Source organism: Thermobia domestica, chromosome 9, assembly GCF_964235325.1.
Source record: "Thermobia domestica chromosome 9, izTheDome1.hap1.1, whole genome shotgun sequence".
In the NCBI taxonomy this organism is placed as follows: domain Eukaryota; kingdom Metazoa; phylum Arthropoda; class Insecta; order Zygentoma; family Lepismatidae; genus Thermobia; species Thermobia domestica.
The window spans coordinates 196,287,901-196,306,406 of NC_137462.1; the positions used below are offsets into that span (position 1 = coordinate 196,287,901).

General features: G+C 36.0%; 2 protein-coding genes across 8 annotated transcripts in view; one reads left to right on the forward strand and one right to left on the reverse strand.

The window, feature by feature from the left end:
- LOC145660520 (serologically defined colon cancer antigen 8 homolog) overlaps nucleotides 1–18,506 on the reverse strand; it is a 540,216-nt gene that overhangs the window by 520,973 nt on the left and 737 nt on the right. The window lies entirely within an intron of this gene.
- The window catches only part of LOC145660518 (uncharacterized), a 443,921-nt gene that overhangs the window by 340,241 nt on the left and 85,174 nt on the right, over nucleotides 1–18,506 (forward strand). The gene's annotated exons all lie outside the window — the stretch shown is intronic.

An 18,506-nucleotide genomic window follows, 5' to 3' on the forward strand; every position in this document is an offset into this window, starting at 1 on the left:
GCATTTTAACAAGGAGAAATAATTAAATTACCTCCTTAATCTTAGGAGGTTAGAATGGGAATTTCGAAAATAAAAAAAAAAAAAAAAAAAAAAAAAAAAGAGCCAAAATATACCCAGTTTACGGTATCTGAAGTTTTCATAGAACATATTTGATCACTGTAGTGCAATAGTCTTTCTAAGTTAAAAAACAAAAACAACAACAACAACAACAACAAAAAAGCGAATACAATAATACAGTAGTGGTTCGTTGGACACATTGCTTGAAGTAGCATTTATAGAATGTAGGACTAGCAGTAACGAAGGATTAAAGTTTATTGCTAGCTGAGTAATTATTAAATAATATACTGAGCTAATTGTAGCTGCGCATTTCAGTGTGAACTTTATAATTTAAAGCAATTCAGTTACGTTCGTTTATTGTAGTTACTGTGAACCAAATCAAACAACGTTGGGTTGAATGAACTTATACTTTTGTGCTTGGTCAGTTGTAACAAAAATGTAGGCAGAAAGTGTTTGCTACATACCATCTTTTTTTAAAACAAACTTTTTTTCCCCCCGAAGTAGACCTTTTTATGGTATGACTGAAGCGTACCATTGGATAGCTTTCACCAGTTCTCAAATGATGTTCAACGAAGAGCTTGAGAATTGTGTGTAACTATGAACATGCTTGAACAGGTATAACTGCAATATTCCCACACTGTATGAGAAACTCTAAAAAGAAGACAGATGCACAGTGAACAAACGTGAAATTTTATAGAGATGTTTTCTATAAAGGTCTGATTCATAGTAACAAATTAAGATTGTCATGGATGAAGACTATTGGGAATGTCAAGGCCTATTTATCTTTTACACGAAATTTTGTCATTGTTAACTGACAATGGGTTATTATAATAGTTATTATAGATTACGTGAAATGGAATGCATTATAATGCCAATGCCTTAGCCGCACTGGAATATTGCTTCTCGTGAGATTGGCGAAGTCAAGCAGTGCCAGGTCTGGACCAAAGATGGCTGACAATTCGTACTTACCTGATGATGTTGGCATTGCGGCGTCCACTCACCGTTGTGAGGACGAAAGGAAAGCTACTTAAAAAAAGTGCGGGAAGCCAATGTGCTGACCACACCCATTACCCCCAAAGGCATGAATGCCACTATTCGGGTGGTAGACCATAGAATTATCCCTGTTGCGCCAGGAGTTTATTATTATTATTATTATTATTATTATTATTATTATTATTATTATTATTATTATTATTATTATTATTATTATTATTATTATTATTATTATTATTATTATTATTATTATTATAGAATGCGTTATAATGTGTGGTTTTGTGGTAGGTAAAAGTTCTTTAAAACACTTTAGACACGTGTTTTTTACTTTGTGTTGACAAATTGTAAAGTATTCAATATATAAATATATATGAAGTCAGTCAACTATAAATGTTTCCACTTCATAGTTGGAAGAAAACTGCAAAAAATTTTAAGTATATCAGGAGCTAATTGCAGTTTTCCTTCGAACTCACAATGTATCATGAATTATTTTTTTCTTGAAGATCTCGGTAGTAGGGATGCGCGCGAGACGAGTTGAGACAGGATTTTCCTGACAAAATTCGAGTCGAGACATCACTTTTACAGCCACAAATCTTGTCTCGTGCGCATCCCTACTCGGTAGTTCGTGTTCATGCATTCCAGTTCGCAATCAGGAGAGATGAATATGAAAAGAAATAACATATGCTATTGCTATGCAATTAAAAAAAAAAAATACAGATTTTGTTTGAAAGATCAATCCCAAGTCCAAGATATTCTGATTACGAAAGTATAGTCCCACCACTAATTACATCATTAGTATACTCTCGAGAAATGATATGCTCTGAATTGTACCATCACGTTTAAAAACCATATGCTTCAAATAAATGAAGAATCAATCCACTCGAGTTCAATGTTCGTTTTCTCAGACCGAATCATGTTCTGTTAAAGACGTGGGAAACAGTACTGAAATTTACTCCCTATTTGAAAATTACAAGAAATTTGTTCTGAGGGCATCTGTTGTTAATCATACATTTTACTTAGAAAGAGAGGAACAAATCAGTCATTTATTATTTATGTTGTATGGTCGTAGAAGAGATCATAAGTGAAATTCTGTCCATAAGTTTCTTAATATACGGGAAACTACACTCAAATCTGTTTCATCCATACCGAAGTGAATTAACAACATATTGCATCCACACTTTTTTAAAATAAGCTTGTTCACAAGATAAAATGGTAATCAATGTACTAAGGTTCGGTTAACGCTTCTGTATGATTCAGTTTTATGTGTTGTATAATTCACGTAGTAACTTAGCAGCTAAAAATCAATGATGAATCAGCAAGTATGAAATGTAGTGTGTCTTCAGGAAAAAATAAGAGGAAATGTATTTTATTAAACAAGGGAATGTTAAACAAAGATGATATGGGCGTTAATGAAGGGATGAGAGAGAAAAAAGTTTAAGTGAAAGCTGTGTTGTGTATTATAAGGAAGTGCTGCAAGAAAATCGTAGGTGTAAATGAACAATACATTGAAAGAACATGTATGAGAATTAGGCAGAAACTTTTTAAAAAATCCGCAGGTAGTAAGTAGTTCAAAGATAGATGGGGAATGAATCTGTATCCTGCGTTTAATTCAATTTGCATTTTACATGTTAGTGGCTATATACAGTAATGTAATGCTAAAATTTTTGGTAGATATACGCTCGACCATTTTAAAAAATATAACAGATCCATCCTACATTTCTCGTGCTTTCATAAATTTAAGGTATGGGCTAAACTATATATACAGGATGTTACAAAACAACACTGACAACTTTTGGGAGGTGATTCTTGACACCAAAATAAGGCAAAAAGTATAGACCAACCTGGGTGCACAAACGCTTCCTTTCGGAGTTATAGGCTGCCGAAAACATGAAAAATTGAACTTTAAAGGTTCATAGCTCCAAGACTATGGGATCTACCGTAGTTGGGTCAAGACTTCACTTAGGAACTAATATGTGCCCTATGCAAATATCCATGTTTCAGAATCCTGTGGTACTTCCGCAACAATTTTTATAGGGGTAGTTTGTGAGTACTTCAATTTATATTCTCGTAGCAAAACTCCCTCTATAAAAATTGTTGCGAGAGTATCACAGGATCCTGAAACATTAATCTTTGGATAGGATACATATTAGTTCCTAAGTGAAGTCTTGACCCGACTAAGGTAGGTCCCATAGTTTTGGAGCAATGGGCCTTTAAATTTCATTTTTTCATGTTTTCAGCAGCCTATAACTCCGAAAGGAAGCATTTGTGCACCCAAGTTGGTCTATATTGTTTGTCTTATCTTGGTGTCAGGAATCACCTCCCAAACATTGTTGGTGTTGTTTTAAACACTATATATCCACTATAGTGTATAGCATGAAATCCTCCAGAGAAAAGAAATGTTGAAAAACCTCCTTCCTGCTTGTCGTAAATGAGAAGTTTATATAGAATTATTCACATTCAGTGAATTGAAATTGATTCATAAGGCAAGTTCTGTCCATTGTTTTGTATTTTATACCTTACAGTAAAACTTAGGACAAAGGCCAGTAGGGAAACCCGGTGGGTGTTTTAGATTCCATCTTAAGATGTAGGTTCACGTTTCATATAGCTTCGGTGCTAAAAGGAAGTTAAACTGCAACAAAAATAACAAAGGACAGTAGGGGGAAGATGTAAGAACTTCAGCAATTACCATATGTATATCCTATTGTTCTATCTTATTCGTCTGCTTCCGTCTACGTTGCTTGCCGTCCCTTCCTCAATGCAAACAAACAATGCAACATGTTTGCAACGAAACGAAAGATTCGCAATCAGCAACATTTCTAGGTCATGACCATATTTCATACCTACAATAGGGTTATATGCAATTATTTAAAGAGTTCGTATATGCTATGAAAATTTATCACTATTTTAAGAGATGTCTTGATACGTATTACACGCAGTCCTCAATAAAAACTGATAGAGATATTCTTTCGTACAGAAAACTGTTGTCTTCACGTCAAAAAATAAAATTGAACTCGCTCCAAAATTATTAACAGAACAATGCATAGGATGCAGTGGCGAATGCAGGATATAATCAAGGGAGGTGGTAAACCATAGTTTGCATCTTTATCCAGTATAAAGCAGGATTGAAGCCCATTTTATCCACTGTATACCTGAGCGTCAAGTGGGGGTGGGGGGGCTGTAGGCCCTATAGCCGACTTTGGATCCGTGCCTGATAGGTTGTGCATACTCGAGATGCGAGTAACAAACGAAATCAGACTAAATCTTTGGTTTAACATTCCTCGACTACATCGAAGAACACGTCGATTGTCAGATTTTGCTAGTAATTGTAGCATGTTAATATTGTTCGAGTATTTGATAAGGAACCGCCACTTCCCTGCTTTATAAGTGAAATAAAATGAAATTGTTAGTCTAACGATCTATGGTTCTTCTATTATGGAAGAATCCCGAGAAGTTCCAAACTCGTATAGCCTAAATCAAACTACTAAGGGAAATGAGCTCTATTACTCTGCTGGCTTTATTCTGGATACATCTCATAATCCGCTTCTGAAGTACTCAGTGTTAAACACAAAATATCAATTTTTGACATATTTTGTTACAAACGGTGTAATATTGATTAGGCTGTTTGGATTATTATTATTATTATTATTTTGTAAATGTATTTAAAGTGTAGTGTTCCGTGGTTAATTTCGTGCAGTATAGCGTACAGATATTGAGAACGAGGAGAGAAATTGTAATTCAGCTACATGATTAAGGCTCATCGCTAAAAGCTTTCACGGAAATTAGGAAACTACTCCCATGAGTCATACGTGATAACACCATACTGAACTTTTTTTTTGTGTGTGTGTGTGTGTGTGTGAATAAATTAACATTTGTTTCCTGTTGACCTTCATTATAGCTGAGAACGTATATGAAACGCTCTACTGCATCCTGGGAACATACATGTTGAAGTGATTGGGAAAATAAAACCAATTCGTTAGGTAAATTTCAGATGTAAATAATATTGCAACATCTATATGTCATTTAGACAGCATATTATGAAATTATCAATTAAGTTTTTGTAGTTGATTCCAGCAGGGGCATTTGCTTGTCAGATTTATTTTTAATTGACATTGGTAACTCAACACTGAAATATTCACCTTCGATGCACAGGGTTGGAAATGCGATTTCAGGTTGCTGTTCTAATGATTGTGGTGGACGTATGTTTGTTATTAATCACGAAGAGTTTCCGTTTACCACTACTTTGTTATGCTATCAATTTTGTGATCGTCATTTGTTTGCATTTATTATCTCCTTTAGCCTGTGTGACGTATTCGTAGGACATTAAACATATTATTTTATTAATTTAATTTCATATCGAATGTTTTTACTAGAGATACGAGTAACAAAGAAAATCAGATTAAATATTTGGTATAACATTCTGCGGCTTCATCGAAGAAAGTAGGTGACAGCTGTAAGAAATGATTATACAATGTTTATGGTGGAATAATGTTAAAAGTTGGAGAAAATGAGAGCTCCCCAAGCAATCACACCGGCCCAAGCTATTCCACTAACTGATACGTTTTGTGATCGAACTATCAGAGCCGATTGCTCTGGCATTGAAATGCCATGAAGCCCAATAGAATATGAAATTACATTTTAATCCATGCAATACAAGATTTCATGTCAACATTCTTGTGTTCTGACTCACAGTAATAATAATAATTTGTCAATCCAGGATTTCTGTAATGAGACGACCAAATTTCATACTATTTCTTTTAGTGGTATCGATTTATTTTGCTTCCTTTTAACATCAAGAATATGATATTACTTGTATTAAAAAAAAATTTCGGAGATTACATACAAAACCGATTAAAAGTCAGTCATAACAGTATTAATAACGACATAAAATATCAATAACAATAAGAAACAACTGAGTTTTGTTTCACAGTGTGAAACTGCGGTAGACTTCCGAACTATGCGAATTCAATACTCAAACGTTTCCAATAGAGGAATAAGATTAAAAATAGAACTTGTTCCTCTGACGCTCAATCCATATCAAAAAGCCATTACTCGCTATCTCTTACATAGTTTTTTTTTCTATGGAGATCAGTATTGAAACTGGATATGTCCCCCTTCTGGTTGTAATAGAGGGAGATGAAATGTATTTTTTTTGGTGTTAAACCCACATAAAAACCTACTTGTCAGTGTCTGCTTTTGTATTATCCATTATGTTCTCAGTATTGAAACCGGAAATCGTTCACCACTTCCCGTTTGAACAGATAGATAGAAGTCGAGATAAATCTCATTCTTGAAATACTACTAAATACACATCAAAAACTATTTCTTTCTACAGTTACAGTTTTTGCTGTATGGAGATCAATATTGAAACCGGAAGTAGTTGGTAAATTTCTAATAGTTCTGGTTTCAGTAGTGTCACTGGTGGAGATCATATCTTTACTCAAGATGCTAAATCAGTATCAAAAAGCCACTTGTCCTATCTATTAGTGTTTTGTGTGTGTGTGTGTGAGAGAGAGAGAGAGAGAATCAACATTGATACCGGAAGTATTAGTAAATTCTACAAATTTCGGTTTTAGTAAAATAATACGAGTAGAGATGGCATCCTTTATTGAGATGTTGAATCAAAACCATAAAATAGCTTATCACTATTTAGTATAGTTTTTGTTCTAGGGCGATCAACTTTGAAACCGGAAACGGTTGATTTCTACTACATCCGCTTTCATTGGAGAGTTAACAGAGAAAGTGGAACGTATTCTTGGAATGCCGAAAAGATTGCAAAAGACCGCTTGTCCATATTATGTACCGCTTTTACTCTGATACCTTTCGACAGACAGATGGACGGACATAGCCGTTATAAGACTTCCAACACTAATGGATAGCGTAGTTTGGAAGTCGAAAAACTACAAAATCTTATGTTTTATTAGTTTGGTGTTACATTAGTATTAGTGATCGAGTATCTTGTGTGTTCTGTTTTATGTTTCACCACTTTTACTAATTGCTTAAGATAATAAAATTATAATTTTGAAACTATATATATCAGGAGCTTTGATGGTTTGAGTGTATCAGTTTATATTGAATGTTACACAATTCCAAATCGGAACAAAAGTTTACAAGCTTAACTAAAAGATTTCTAGCAATGACACTTCGAGCGTTTTGTTTCTGTTATGTGGAAATACTGAAAATACGTTGAGTCTAATCGCATTGGAATTTGTCGTGAAGGCATGCGGCAAAATCTGGTTAAAAGCTGTAATTTCACAATATTGTCATAGGAGAAAAAAAAAAGTTCATGCAAATTCCGTCGGTTGAACTTTTAACCCCTTTTGGATGATGACCCTTCGGCATTTGATCCTGTCGTCAACAGAAAACATTTCCCTGAAAGAACATTTTTCTTTTATACCTAAAGCTCAGAATAGATAAAACTAATGCATTCTGTCATAAAAGATTATGTTCTTCTTTCTCTTGTATATAGTAAAGAAAATATTGGATTTACTTTTTTTTTCTTAAAGTAAAACTGTTCCTTTCACATACTGTATACAGTCGGCGTCAAAAGATAATAGCATATTTTATATTCAGGTTGTGTGAAAACAGCGTTTTTCTATTGTCAATGAATATACAAATGTTTTGCTTAGAGGTAGGAAAAATAACCTGAAGAAGACAATGGAATTCCATGCACCATCAATACAGTTCGGATAAGTATTGTAAAGAGAACTTGAAAACATAAACTCTTTATTAATTTTGAAGACAATGAGGGTTATTTCGTAGCAGTAAATATCTTTCATAATATGCACGGTGCAACGACATTGCTCAAAATTTTCTAAGGATTAGATCGTTGATAATCTCTGTAATCTATGACTTATTAACGAGGAGCAGAAAGTGCTGAAATTGCACAAATTTACACTGCGACGTTACCAACAACGGGAATTGTGTGAAATTTTGCACCGAAATAAAATGTATAAACGCCATTTCTTTGTGAGATATACTTCTATTGCATTCTAATATTTATTTATTGATTGATTTTTTGAGTTTAACGTCCCGTTTAGCAGCGAGGCTATATGAGACGTGGACCTACTGATTAACGTGGAATCCGAACCACATGAGCTCCCGCCGGGAATCGAACCCGGGTCATTCTAATATTTATAAAGCTATATATATATATATATATATATATATATATATATATATATATATATATATATATATATATATATATATATATATATATATAGCATTTCAAGATTACAGTTTGTATCCTTGAAATTTAAATCCTACAGCTTTTAAAAAGGTCGTAGTATTATTTCATGCTTTATCTGTGAATTCCTAAACTCAGTGTATTTTTCTCATTACGAACTCGCTTCTTTTGACTTCTGCTGGTCTTTGGGCCTTCGAAATTTCTTTCACTATCGACATCATTTTCATGGCAGTTTCCGTTTGGACTTCCAGCAAAACAGATGCTAGAGATACTAAATATGTAAGCAAATACTTTTTGTGATTGGCCAAAACTGGAAAATGTAAACAAATCCTTATCTCGGATTGGTGGACGCCTGTCTACGATATATAAGGGGAACTTCTAGAAATATTTATTTTTTTTGTTTATTTTATATGTTCGTTTTCCTTACTGTTTTCCAAGAACTAATTGCTTCTATAAAATATTAACTACTTTCTTACAGTTTTAATCTTACAGGCAATCTTAGTTAGACATGATACAGAAAATTATTGACTGAGACATGTTCCCCTGTCCCTCTCTCTAACGACGCCTCTGCACACATATAATAGCGATAACTAAAAATGCTATTGTCATCGATTACTTTGTATTTTTCCCCCTAAAACGAATTACGTTTTGGTGACTCTTTTTATTACCGTAATCGAAATGCTTACGGTAATGGTGACAACGTTGCACAACATTTTTTGCGCAATTTCCAATTTTGTTGCCTGCTCGTTAAGGCTTTATCTGTGTCAATAGATAAGAGAGTGAAAGTTCGCACAATTTCAGTGCACCCAATATGCAACACTATTAAGGTACTTTCAGCTGTTTATGATTCATCAATTTCATTGTAATATTGCATTTATCAATTCTATGCTTCCTAAATAATGTTAGAACTTAACAATATTGATAGTTCATTTATTTATGGCGAGTTGTCTCAAAATAAACCAAACTTATCTAAAATTACCGTACATTCTTTCACTACTTATAAAGAACAGCAAACTAAAACGTTCATCATTTCAAGAACACTGACAGTAGAAAAATGTGAAAATCAAAATTTCTTGTCAGAAATTTTCAGCCAACTTTGTTCTAGGTAAAATGACTTAATACCTTAGAAAATCATGTTAGTGCTCTCACACTAAACTTTAAAAAGCAGAAAAATTGAAATCCAGTCGAAAATGTAAACGAAGAAAAAAATCTTTACTTAACATATTCGAAAGTTTGTGTTAAAAAATTTCAGAACTTTGGCTATTTTTCCTTCCATTCTTAAGTGTAATTATTTATTATTTATAGTATACAGCTGTAGACCCTATATTTTGGCAAAAACTTTGATTTGAATATAACCAGCGAGACAGCGTTCTTATTATGGAACTAATAAACGTATATTTCTTATATGAATGTATTAAATTGACAAGTAGTTCATTAAAGAAGAACTAAATATTGTGTTTTTACACAGTACAGTAGTTATTATTATTTTTATTATTATTATTATTATTATTATTATTATTATTATTATTATTATTATTATTATTATTATTATTATTATTATTATATGTTGACACATTCTTTATGATTTATCAAGTAGCCTGTAGTTCCTGGAAATAATTTTTAAGGGCGTAATTACGTTAATATATGAATATTCCGAAGAAAACTGGATGATTCGGATAAAAGAAAATTGTTGTTGATGAAGAATTTGCAGAATTAATATATACTAAAGCAATATTAAAACGATATTCGCTACTCATAGCATAAAATGGAAGAAACCAAGAATTTTAGGAATGATTAAAAAAAATGGATTAAAAGATTGCGATCTTGACCAATAATTAGTTTTTGGATCAGGGGCCACAAAATCTTTGAACGGACCCTAAATCGAGTTTTCGTATTTTTAACGGAATAAACACATCATACTGAGTTGTGTGATAGTTTGGGTTTGGGTACAGTATATATGGTTCTCCAGATATAAGCTTACAAGAAAATTTTTGATGGAAATATATTGGATCATCTGATCGAAAAAAAAGTCTGGACAAGTAAAATGTTTATATATGAACTCTTTGCCCAAGACTTCGAGATTTCAAAAGTCGAAGGGCTATAAAACCATGTACTTTTACAACTACGAGAGATAAGGTAGAGGAGGGAAACAGTATGTTACTTATTCTCATAGAGGAAATAATTGTACAAATTTTCAACAAAATGTTAGATACGAGTGTCATGGTGTCGTTGACTTGACGTGGAAGGACCTTAGCAAAGATGTACTACAAGTAAATTCTTCCGCACATTGTCACCAAACAAGATTTAAAGATGTCCTTGGATTAAGCTATACAGAATAGCAATAACAAAGCATGAAAAATAAAATTAGGAACTAGTTCCTATGAGATGTAGTCATGTTTATGGTACAGTGTTTTGGATGTGGTTCAATGAAAAAGCTTGACTTTCTCGTTTTACTTTACTCTACTTTAGTTCCTTGCCTTTCGAAACAATATACGTAATATTCAGGATCAGTGAAGTAGAAGTGTAGTTCCGCCTTCTCAAGGATGTTTTTCCTTGATACGTAGTATTTTAAGTTAACTTATAATTTCGTCTCTTTACTAAGGAGATTTGTCTTAAAAAGAGTCGTACCTATCTCATAACACTTAAATAAATAAATATTAGCCACCAGACTGTAAAAGCAGTTTAAAAAAGAAAACTATGAAATAATCTATGAAAATCTTATCATGAACAGTCATTCAAAGGTATTGTGTAGTATTTTTAATAATATAACTGAATCGTAATAATGAAAATACAATGTACTATAGTCTGTGAGTTTATGGGAAAAAACACACTTAAAAATTTCGTGGCTAAGAAGTTAACGCGCGAGCTTTCCATGTTCGTGGTCCCGGGTTCGATTCCTGGTGGAGAGTATTAGATTCATTACGATGTTCGGACTCCATCGTAAACTATAGGTTCATGTCTCATATGGGATCTGTGCCGAAAAGGGACGCTGAACTTCATCAAACAATCAAAATAGAAATTTAAAATAATGCTCTTCGCAGAGAAGAGAAGAGTGCTTTTACGGGACAAAATGTGTCATTACTGTATAAAATGCTTAAGGTATTCACCACGCTTTCCACCAATTAGTGAGTGACTTAAATTTGTAACGATATCGCAAATTTAAAATATCACCTATTTGGAAAATTCTCTCAAACAAATTAAAACTCTAAATCTAAAGACACCCTTTGCAACATTATAATTATTGGCATTTTAAATTTCTGGACTATATGAAATGCTTTAAAGTAACTTTCATTCAGTAATACAAGGATGCATCGTATGTCTTGCAATATTCTGATACACAAAATATCTGTATTTATTACAGTACAATGAAAGCTAGTTAACATTCGAGGTGTAGTCCCTCGTGCTGGACTGTCTGCAGCCACCTTCATGTCAGTTCCTCGATTCTTCGTCGATACGGCGCAGCGTCGTGCACTTAGAGATAAAGAAGCCATTCACTGCTATTTTCCACCTCCTGCTGGTTGATAAAGTATCGTGATTTCAAGAATTGTGCCATGCACCGAAACAGGTAGTAATCCGAAAAGACAAGATCAGGACCACATACATCAGTTCGATATGACATCAGTTCGATGCCTTCAAGTCACGTAATTTTTTGTTGCGTTTTTAGAGTCGAGTGTGGTTTTGCGATATCTTTGTTGCAGGAGAGTACGCTTTCGGTTCACCAATGCAGGATAGTTGTGGTGTAGTGCACCATACATCCGCTCTACTGTTCTAAATAAAGGTCGGTATTGATAGTACGACCATAGAAACGAACTTGGAATTCAATCATCTTCTCGTAGTTCCACCAAACACAGTCCATGATTTTATACTCGAAACTGCTCTGTTTGATGATCGGTTTTGGAAATTGGAACTAGTTTTTGCACATTGAATTTCGGAAAAACGCCTACTTCCCGTCGCATGTGACAGTCCGTTTCAGAAAACTTAAATCACACGGATTTTGCAGCAGTCGGCAGCACACATCCACTCTCCTCTGGACTTATGAGACGTTCTTAAATATCATCGTCACTGCCACTGGAAACAAACTGAAGATACTAACGGAGTGACGGCCTCCCTGTTAAATAGTCCGCTTGCTACACTACCTCTTGCACCTGTTAGACCGCGTCAAAATTTTTCTTTGCTGTTATACCGTGTCAAAATTTTTGAAATAAGAAAATTGTGAATAGTATTTTAAACGTTCTTCCCCTCAAATTTTAGCAGTCTCAATAAGTGTTCTATATTATTATATTCCCAAAATCATCAAACGATGAAAAGTTTAAAATTATTAAACACTCATATACATCGTGATTTCTCCTTGTGAAAATTCTATTTAAGATCAAGATTAACAATACGATACAACCACGAAAAACAACACGTCCTACGCAAACGGATTTTTCAGTGGCATCAAAACATAAAAACCTTCAAAGTGATAATATCAAGCTTATTCAAGGTGATGGTGTCAAAACATATAAGTTAAAATCTTTCAAGGTGTCTATTTTAAATTAAAAAAAAACATATTTTCCAGAATAAACAGTGCCTTGCTAAAACTAAAACACTTTTTGTGATACAGTACTATAAAACCAGGCATTTTAAAAAATTATCATCATTCGACCTACACCTGCTAAGAGTGTGGTATGGTACAATTATTCTGCGTCCAGAGGAACCACCCAGGACTGACAGCGGTGATGGAAGGCCTGTGTTTGTGAGTATAAGCTTTGCGCTGATGAACTTTTGCATGACATAAATGTCGTGAAAGGAGGACTACGCGACATTATAAACACACGAGAGTATCAGGGATTTCTCCTTGATAGACCCCTACCATTGTACTACTTATATTTCACATCATGATTCTGTAAATATTATTTGTATCTATATCGTTTGCATTTATGGTGACGGTTTTAATAAATACCACAAATATATGACACTTGTCATTTTATTAGAATTGTGACTACTTAACGTGACAATTGATTGTTGCTACATTCAGTAACATAATTAGTATCATATTATCAGTAACATATTAAACATATTATGGCTCCCCCAGAGGAATCTCTCTCGTGTGGTTCTTAGTGTTTGTGTTCCTCTTTTCACACATATAAGGCACTTTTTTGCTTTGTTAACTCCATTGTGGTCATTTCATTTCTCACATTCTCTTGTCATGCCCACGACTCGCAGTCAGGCTTCTTTCATTCCCTTAAACACACCTCAAGCTCAAAATTCAAACAATATGGCAGGTATTTCTTCCATCATTCCCGATATATACAGTGCGTCCAAGGAACAACGCGCGGATTTATTTTTACAAAATTTTTTGAAGATCGCACTGGTCAATAACTGGGATGACTCAAAATGCATAAAGATTTTCGAAAAGTCCCTTTCTGGACTCGCTCAACATTGGTTCTCCACCCAAAATCTCTCTACCCTTCCCTGGTCAACCGTCCAACAAAAATTCCTAAAACAATTTGGCGACGAACAGGTTCCACGATCTCGCATTCATCAGTATAGGGCTCGAGTTCAACTCCCTAATGAACCACTTTCTCATTACGTTTTCACAAAGAAATTTCTGGCAGATCAGGCATACACGCAATTAGATTTTCAGGAGTTTCTTTTAGAATGCGTGTCGAGTATGACACCCGAGAACATACGTTGGTTTGGCACTCGCACCATATCTGACTATCCCACATTTATTGATGAGGTTACAACCTTAGAACGCACTCAGCTCATGGCCCAAAAGCGAGAGACCGACTCTTCCTTTTCACGCCAAACTTCAGATGTCCCAACTTCTAGCGCCATTCAAGAACTAACTCATCAAGTTTCACAGTTACATCTTCATCTCAACACCCTTTCAAATTCTCAACCTACCTCTGTTCATTTCGCTCCTACCCGTTCTCGTTCTCCTAGTCCTCACAATCACAACACCCTCTCTCCTAACCATAAATCCCTTCCCTTTCAACGGTCCCTCTCATCCCATCCGCCGTCCTCCTGTCTCCAACATTCTCATTCCACCAATCCGACCTCTTCTTCTAACTCGTGTACTCATTGCTCCACACACCCATCTCATTGTTGTCAATGTACCGCCTCCTCTCATTATCAAACTGTCCCTCAGTCTCCCCCAACCCGTAACACTCCACGAAATGATCACAATAACGGCTCTCGTAAAGGCAAGAACAATAAGCGTTTTAATACTAAGCATTCTTCCCAACCCCAAAACGTCTATACTACACAACAGCCAACCATACCCATCTCACCATATCCATTCTATCATCCCTTTTTTCAATATCCTACCCCTACCCACCTACCCTCACTCCCCTCCCCTTCCCCTGTCTCCACAAACTCTCGTACCAATAAACCAAAAAACGCCCAAAATTAGCGCGAGAGCGCACCAGTCTCCTCGCGCTTAATTCTCCCTCATCCCCTTCTTCCCCTCCCTCTTCCTCAGATTACCTCCAATTACCGTTGCATTTCAAAGGCAAATTACCTTACGTAAAAGCCCGTTGCATGACCAAGGATGTTTTCTTTTGCCTTGACTCTGGTGCTGAAGTCAGTCTCTTTCCAGCCGACCAACTCGACCCTTCGGTTCGTACTTTTAAGCTTCACACGGTTCTAAATGGTCTTTCATCATCTCCGGTACATCTCTCCCGTGCTACCATCCTCAACTTGAATTTTAATGGTCATCAATACTCTGTACTTTTTCGTTTGGTTCCTTTCAAAAACTTTCCTGCTATCCTTTCCAGTAAATTTCTTCAAGACCATCAAGCAACCCTTGATTTTGACAAAGGCATCCTATCATTACGTCATCTAGGTCGCATGCCTCCAGCCGATAATGCAATACACAGCGTTAATACAAACACATTTCACTTTTTCAAAAAACATCCCACTCCTCACATTGTTTTTCAAGCACGTAGGAGACTTGTCATACCACCCCGTTCAGCTAAAGCAGTTCCTCTCAAGGTTAACGGTCACTTTCCAAATACATCCTTCCGGCTACATACTCCTATCTTACGAAACTTAAGTAACTGCTATATGACGCATGCCGTTGTTTCCATAGATAACCTTGTTTTGCCACTTGCAAACGTCTCGTCTCGTCCCCAGATTATAAAGGCCAATGCTCCCATTGTTATTGGTTCCATTTTTTCACCACCGGAACAAAACACTAACGCTTACACCATCAGACAGGTTCATTTTCCCACGGACGAGGACGCTTCACGACACAAAGCACAACGCCTTAAAGAAATCGGTCATCTCATTGACATTAACAAATTTCACTTTTCTCCTGACATGAACGAACATCAAACTGCTCAAATGAAGGCGCTACTTTCTGAATATGCTTTTCTTTTTCAATGGCACGACAATGATTTTACAAAAATACCCACCTTTTCGGCCACGTTAGACTTAGAATCAGACGTTCCCTTTCAGTCCCCCCAATTCGTCATTCCACACAGACTTAGACCGCGAGCAAGAGAACTCGTCCTGCGCCTCATTAATCAAGGAGTGTTTGAACAATCAGATTCTCAGTATAGAAATAACATATTATTTGTTTTAAAACCAAATTCCAAAACTGAGCTAAGGGCCGTTTTTGATCTCAGGGGCCTCAATTCCCGTTCCAGAACAATAGCTTCTCCTTTAGAAGATATACAGGACGTTCTAGAGTCTCTTTCTGACTCAGTTTGGTTCAACTCCTTTGATTTACACTCCAGTTTCTATCAATTAGACTTAGATCCCAAGGACAGACCGGCCACTGCGTTCTCCATTAAGGGTCTTTCTCTCCCCTTCAATCATCTTCAATTGACATCTGTTCCTCAGGGTTTCAAAAATGCCTCCATTTTACTTCAACAAGCTCTTCAAACAATTTATAGGGACATCTTCCCCAACAATATTACATCATTCGTTGACGACATGTATGTCCACGCAGATTCATTCGATCAGATGATGATTGTGCTTCGTGCCTTCTTTCAGCAAGCCGCCAAACATTCTCTGCTCTTTAACATTAAAAAATCAGTTTTCGGATCAAAAAGAATTAAATGTTTAGGCCATATTATTGACAATCACACTCTACAACCTGACCCTGATAAGATTTCAGCTTTAGCTCAGGCACCCAGACCGGCCACTCTCAAAAGCCTCAAAAGCTGGTTAGCCAGTGCAAATTTTTCCCGACGTTTTTTCAAAAATTTTTCCATCATTCTTGCACCCCTTTATCAGGCTCTGTCAAACAATCCTAAAAAGCTCATCTGGACTCCTGAGCGCGTTCAAGCGTTTGAAACAATGCAGAATCTTCTAACCTCACCCCCCGTACTTGCGTTATATTCCACCCGCAATACACACCACATTCTCATGACAGACGCCGCATCAGTAGGCGTCGGGGCAGCGTTATTACAGAAAGATCTCACTACTAACATTGTGCAACCTGTTTGCTACGTCTCTTCCAGACATCCCAAAACCGTTTCCCCCCTTCCAATCTTCCATCAAGAATTATATGCAGTGTACTTTTCTCTCCGGAAATTAGAAAAATATTTGTTAGGCCACCATTTCACCCTAGTTACTGACAATATTTCTCTTCTTGCTGTTCGGAAAACAATTGTTCCATCCCCAAAAATTTTGAGATGGTTAAACTACATTAATACATTTGACTTTACAATCAAACATGCAAAAAGCCATCAGAACCCCATAGCTGATTATCTTAGTAGGAATCCTGCTCCTCTTACGCAAGACACGATAGACATGGACAATGAAGTTGTGCCTGATTCTGTACTTCTAACTATCGATAACAACTTGGACCTATCTCGCCTACAGGGTGAAGATAAATTCTTCTCCAAAATTATCGAGACTCTAAACAAACGAGACGAGACAGATTCTTCATTCCAACGTCTCAACAAACAATACGTTATTCAGAAAGGCATACTTTACAAAAAACTGTACCGAGTACCTAACTCTCGATTACTGCTCTGCGTACCCGATAGTCTTAAACCAGCTTTATTCGATGAGTATCATGACTCAATGACTCACATAGGTTTTACCAAGATGTATTGGATGTTGCGATACAAGTATTTCTTTCCGCGCCTAAAATCATGGCTAGCTCAGAAACTTAAATCATGTAAAGGCTGCGCCATCTTTAAACGCAATTACATGCCTAATAACCCCACAATTCAGCGTTTTCCTCAGTCAGGCCTATTTGAAACATTTTCTTTGGACCTAGCAGGCAAACTAATACCCAGCGATCCCGAAGGTTTTCAATACTTTTATGCAGCTACGGATCACTGTACTGGATTCACCATTACTCATCCCATTACAACTCCAAACAGCGACAACTTCATCAATTTCATCACAAACCATATCATTCTTTCATATAATACTCCTCGCACAATCTACTTAGATCTTCAGAGTTCACACCGGTCTACAGTATCGTTAAACTTCCTTAAGTCTCTTAACATAACAGTTAAGTACGGCCTACCCTATCAACATCGTTCTCTAGGCACAGTCGAACAAAGATTAGGCTCCTTGCAAACGAGTCTCAAATTTCTGTGCCAAGACAACCAGAAATTTTGGCCTCGCTTCCTTGCGCATGCCACAGCGGCTCTGAATAAATCACCCTTAACTTCCATTGGTCTATCTCCTCATTTTCTCCTCTATGGCGTTCATCCCACTTTACCATTAGACAATTTGCTACACGTTCAACAAGAAACTTTAAATACTAATGATCGCCTCCTTGCACTCAAAGAAATGAGGGATCTAGTTGAATTTCGAAAACACCAAGTTTTCACTGATCTGAAGAAGCGCATTGAGAAGGCCAAAAGTCCAACACAGTTCTTCCCTGACAGTTTAGTTATGGTCTTAGATACCTCAACAAAACCTAACACTTGTAAGCCATTATCCCGTCTTTATAAGGGACCCTACAAAGTGATTTCGAATGTCTCGGCTGATGAATATCTTCTAGATATTGATGGGAAGCCAACGGTCATTGCTAAGACCCGTTTGAAACTGTACATCCCACCTACAAACCCAGACCCCGAATTTGAGTATAAGTACAAGCGCTTTCTCAGTACCTCTAAATAGGATCCGACCACACATTACTTCAAAACCCAACTACCAATTACATTTCACGTTATGTTTTCATTATCTAATTTAACGTTCCTAGTGAAACATGATCCCCTTCTGTAGTACCACACTGGCAAAACTTCCGACTTTGTCTCTCGTTATGCCATAATTACAGATACAGGTAGGCAACACACGTTACAGGCAATATTTC